Source organism: Chiloscyllium plagiosum, unplaced genomic scaffold (genome assembly GCF_037043375.1).
Source record: "Chiloscyllium plagiosum isolate Xiang-an unplaced genomic scaffold, Cpla_swu_hap1 HiC_scaffold_3, whole genome shotgun sequence".
Lineage (NCBI taxonomy): Eukaryota > Metazoa > Chordata > Chondrichthyes > Orectolobiformes > Hemiscylliidae > Chiloscyllium > Chiloscyllium plagiosum.
The window spans coordinates 118,569,711-118,575,065 of NW_028270141.1; the positions used below are offsets into that span (position 1 = coordinate 118,569,711).

The window sequence follows — 5,355 nt, forward strand, 5'->3', positions numbered from 1 at the left end:
CTTTCTGTTGGTCTTTAAAGCTTTCCCAATCTTCTAGATTCCTGCTCTTTTTGGACGCCTTCTCCTTCACTTTGATAGCCTGCCTCATTACCTTAGACACCTATGGCAGATTACCCCTTCTCTTACAGTTCTGCCTTCTCACCAGAATATACTATTGCTGAGCACTTTGAAATATTTCTTTGAAAAAGTTCTCCACTGCTCTTCAATTGTCGCCAAGTCATATTCAAGCACAGGACCCTGGTATTGGATTTTATCTTCACAATATCCAGCTGTATTTTAAATTCAACCATACTGTGATCACTCCTTTCAAATAATTATTCCTGTCTCATTACACAGGACCAGATCTAGGACAGCTTGCTCCCTCATCGGTTCCATTACATGCTATTCAAGAAAACTATCACGGATACACTCAACAAACTTCTCGTCAAGGCTACCCTGACCTGGCTGGTTTGACCAGTCTACATGCAGATTAAAATCCCCCGTGATAATAGCCGTACCGTTTTTGCAGGTATTAGTTATTTCCTTGCTTATTGCCCCCCCCAATGTGATATTATTATTTGGTGGCAGATAGGCATAGTCTATCAGTGACGTTTTCTTCTTGCAATTCCTAATTTCCACCCAAATGGATTCAACCTCATGCTCCATAGAATCTATATCATCTCTCAGCACCGCCCTGATGTCGTCCTTGAATATCAGAGCTATACCACCTTCCCTGCATTCCAGTCTGTCCTTTCGAATAGTCTGGTACCCCTGGATATTTAGTTCCCAGTCATGGCCAGTATGTGACCATGACTCCGTGATGGTTATCAAATCATACTCGTTCACGATGATTTGTGCTGTTAACTCATTAACCTTGCCCCGAATGCTACAAGCATTCAGTTAAAGTGCCTTTATGCCAGCTTTCTTACCGTCATGATTCACAACATCGCTAATATCTCCCGAGTTATCCTTCATTTTTGCCTCTTTCATAGTCTGCCTTGAACTTAAACCCTCGTGCATACATATTAACCTGCTGCTTACCTTTTCATTTACCACCATATTTCCTGTTGCTTTCCCTTTCCCTTCCCCCGACTCAAGTTTAAAGTCCTAGTGACCACCCTATTTATCCTTTCTGATAGAACACTGGCTCCAGATTGGTTCAGTTGGAGACCATCCCATTGGTACAGATCCCCCCCACCCCCCAGGTTCCAAAGCTGATGCCAATGCTCCACGAAATGGAACCCCTCTTTCCCATACCATTCCTTAGTCATGTGCTTGCTTCCTTAATTTTCTTGTCCCTAAGCCAATTTGCACGTGACAAGGGCAGTAATCTGGAGATTATGACACTTGAGGACCTGTTCCTTAATTTTGTTTCTAGTGCTCAATAATCTCCAAACCTGTCCTCCATCCTGCTCTTGCCTGTGTTGTTAGTCCCAAGTGGACCACAACAACTGGATCCTCCCCCTCCCACTCCAGTATTATTTCAAACTGTTCGGAGATGTCCTTCACCCTGGCATGGGGCAGGCAACACACCATGCGGGACTCCCGATCCAGCTTGCAAACAATACAATCTGTCCCCCTAATTGTAGAAGCCCCTATAACTCCCACTTATCTTTTTGCTCCCCCCTCTTAGAGGGCCTTCTGCACCATGGTGTCATGGTCAGTTGGCTCAGCCTCCCTGCAGCCCTTTTCCTCATCCACACAGGGAGCAAGAATCTCATACCTGTTGGAGAAGGTCAAAAGCTCAGGCTCCTCTACTCCTGAACTCAGGATCCGCATACATGCCTCACTTACAGTCACATCCTGTTGTCCCTGATCACTAACTGAATTTGAATTACTTAATCTACCGGGTGTGACTGCCTCCTGAAACAAAGCGCCCAGGCAACTCTCCCCTTCCCGGATGTGCCACAGTGTTTGATGCTCAGATTTAAGATTAACTCTGAGCCAGAGTTCCTCCAGCAACCAACACTTGCTGCAGATGTGATCACTGCCATTCACAATGGGATCAGCCAACTCCCACATCATACAGCTACAGCACATCATCTGACCAGCCATCTCTATGTAGTTAATTAATATTTAAACATTTGAGTTAAATAATTTCTAGTACTTCTCTGCTATGGCCTTATTCAATTAATAGAACATAAGAAAAGTAAATTTTTAACTAATCGACTTACCTTATCAACCCACATGTCCGACATATGGTTGACAGTCCCCTGTGTTCACCGCTGCCTCTGCTTCTGCAAAATGGCAGGCCCCGATGCTACAGATGAGTTTTTACATTGTTTTTTGCTCACCTTCCCGACAGCTTCCTACTAGACTCTCCCACACTTCCTGCTGCTGGAACAACAATGGGGAGCCCAGACGCTAGAGGTGAGTTTTAAAATTTATTAAGAACCCTGGGAAATCTGTGTCTTTCACATCGTGTGCTTTGGCAATCCTAGCCTTTTGAGAAACCTATTGCAATCAAATGAGGAGTGGGACAAGACGAGGGTCAATCCACCCTTTCTCACCTGGTTGGAACATGTTCTGAAATAGAATGGGCTTTCCTATTGCCCACATTGTCCCACTGTTCTTGCATCATGGAATGCCTGAAACTCCTGATCTGTAACTTCATGAGGCCCAGCATGATTGCAGCATCCCAAGCCCAAATGCATAACAATGAACACTGAATAGCAGCTGAATAGTGAGACTGTGAATTGCTACCCTTTACCTCACCTCTCGGTCCCTAAACTCATGTTTGGATTCAGAGGAAACCTGTCTGAAAGTAATCCAGCAATGGGCTATTTTGCAAGACAATTCTAGCATTTAGGGTTGCGATGCCTGAACCTGCTACCTCTTGAAACACAGTGAAGGAGGAAAAAGACCAAATATTCTGTGGGATTGTTTTTTGTCAGATAACTGTGTCCTTTACCTATGGCCAATGATAACAAAAACTTTTCAAGAATCAGTTTCTGACATAAAATGTATGTTTCTGGACGTAAAACAGCAGCCACAGTTTCTAAACCAACAAAACCTATGGTATGGTAGTACAAAGCCTATACCAATAGTACAGTTAAAAAAAAAACTGTATCCTCAATGAGTTTTGAAACCTTGAGGAACCTTTTCAGCAAAGAGCCTCTTTTGTGCTGTGAGGACAATCCCTCAGCAAACGGCCATCAGGAAAGCACATGAAATTACATTGAGGTAGAGAGGTTCTCACCACATGAAATGCTGCTCAGTCCTTGTCCTCTCCCCTCAATGGCTGAGTAATCAAAGGGAATGGGTCCTGTGAACCTTCTCTACAATCCATTACATCAGTCTGCCGAGAAACTAGGTTCGGCAAGAAGAAAACTTCTGTTTATGTTTTAAAGTTATAGTTATATATGTATGTATGCAATATACATTATATACTATATAAATATATCTCATACATATATATATATTTGAGAAGATTGGCTTAGCCTGGAAATGTGTACTCTTATTCAATAGTTCATTCAGTTTCTAACCTCTTCACACGTCACATGTTAACACCTAGTGTCCAACTAAAACAGGAAACTGGAGTTGCTGTCAGGGATAGGGAAAATCATCAGCACTTGGAGAAGATGTTTAACATCTGTACACATTTGCAAGCAATTAAACTCCGTAATTTAACTTTCAAGTCTCCTGTTTAAATCCAGTAAACACCATCTGTAAAGCATTACCGTTCATAATATTTGCAATCAATTCAGACGTTTTACAGCAAAATACATTTCATGCTTTCATTCCAGTCAAACAGTGCTTAAGTTTTTAATGAAAAACCTGAGCTCTCTATTTCTGTGCTCAGAAATTAACTTTCACAAACTATCAAGTACAGTAAATACCATCTGTGGAAACAGAAGTGATGTTTTCAATTATTAACACATCTAGGGAAACAACAAATTTTCATTACTTTTTTTATATTTGACATTTTTAAGCAATTAGATGCTTATTAGAATACATATGTCAATCAGACTTCATCCATAAAATTTTACTTACAATCGTTTCTGCTTGTCAATTGTCTCTGTTTGTTTCAAATTTTAAGAATAATATTATGCATTTGTTTTTTAATTAGAAAGCTTAAACTCAAGGAGGAGATTAACTTTAGGGTTCTTGTTGGACATCTGCAAGTTGCAGGAGATGTGGACTCACGGGCAGTAAAGTTGCTGATTATCCAGGATTGTCTTTGAGACTCCAGGAATTAAAGACTAACCTCAGTTCTGGATATTGCTGCAAGAAGTCCAGGAGAAAAGTCACAAAACTACAAAGATTATGTCTGCTCGTCCATTTTCTTTGAACAATATTGTTAATTTTTGTTATGGACCAGACTCCCTCAAAATATTTCAAGAAAGTAGCCTGGACCCCAACATTTTCTTATTTTAAAGGTAGATGTCAAGTGCTGTGTTCCAGGTGCGATGCGACTGGTCAAACTACTCGACATTTAAGCAAAACACAATTTATGTAAACACTGTAATTAAAATACAAACAAAACAAAGAGGAATTTAGAATAAACTTAACTATAGGAAAACATAACCAAATAATAAATACCTACTACTAATCAGCTGTTTCAATATAGTAAAATTTTATAAACACATCCCTTAGCAAAGGGTAAATTCAGTCAGATTCTTACATGCAGTTCACCAGTCCAGGAGGAAGAAACATCGAGAGAAAGTTCAGAGAGAATAGCAGCTAGGAATCATTCACTGAAGCTAACTCTTTTGAGACCCCAAAGAGTTCTGAAGAAACCTAAACCCAGAAATTTGAATCTGAGAGAGCTCAATACACTCCTTGAGGCTGCTTCCATTGTTCCAACTTAAAAATAATCCCAAGGCCTCACATGTTGTTTACTTAAGTCATCTTCAGTAGCCAGTTTTTTTTATCTCTGCCACACAGCCACTCTTCAAAACAAAGGACTAAATAATCTTTTAAAGTGGCAGCATTGTCACACTATTTATAAATATATTGGTGAGGAAGAAAAACCCACTTGATTGGGTGGGACAGCTAGAGTATATTTGATCAAATCTTTGGGAATTTGTCCAGCAGCGGTTTGTGATCACACATATCCCATGAACACATAACAGCACGCAAAGTAGGAGCAGGAGTAAAAGAATTGGCCAATCAAGCCGACTTTACCATTCAGTGAGATCTTCTTATTTCTACTTTAAATGGGATTGTCACATTTTGAAAGTGTACTTTACCCCCAAGAGAAACTAATCCACCAATATTCAATTTGTCATAACCTCCCAGAATCTTAAACTTCTTATTTGCAACAAAATGTATATTACATTAAAAGTGAAATTTTGCAGATGCTGGAAATCTGAAATAAAAACAGAGAATGCTGGAGAAACTCAGCAGGATTGGCAGCATCTGTGGAGAACTCTT

The 5,355-nt window shown here is 40.3% G+C and overlaps 1 long non-coding RNA gene across 1 annotated transcript; it reads left to right on the top strand.

Moving 5' to 3' along the window:
* The first annotated feature begins 2,281 nt into the window (after window positions 1-2,281).
* On the top strand, window positions 2,282-4,994 carry LOC148150650 (uncharacterized). Its single transcript, XR_015751949.1, has 2 exons — window positions 2,282-2,349; window positions 4,049-4,994. It is a non-coding gene; the product is annotated as an uncharacterized LOC148150650 (long non-coding RNA).
* Window positions 4,995-5,355: the final 361 nt, after the last annotated feature.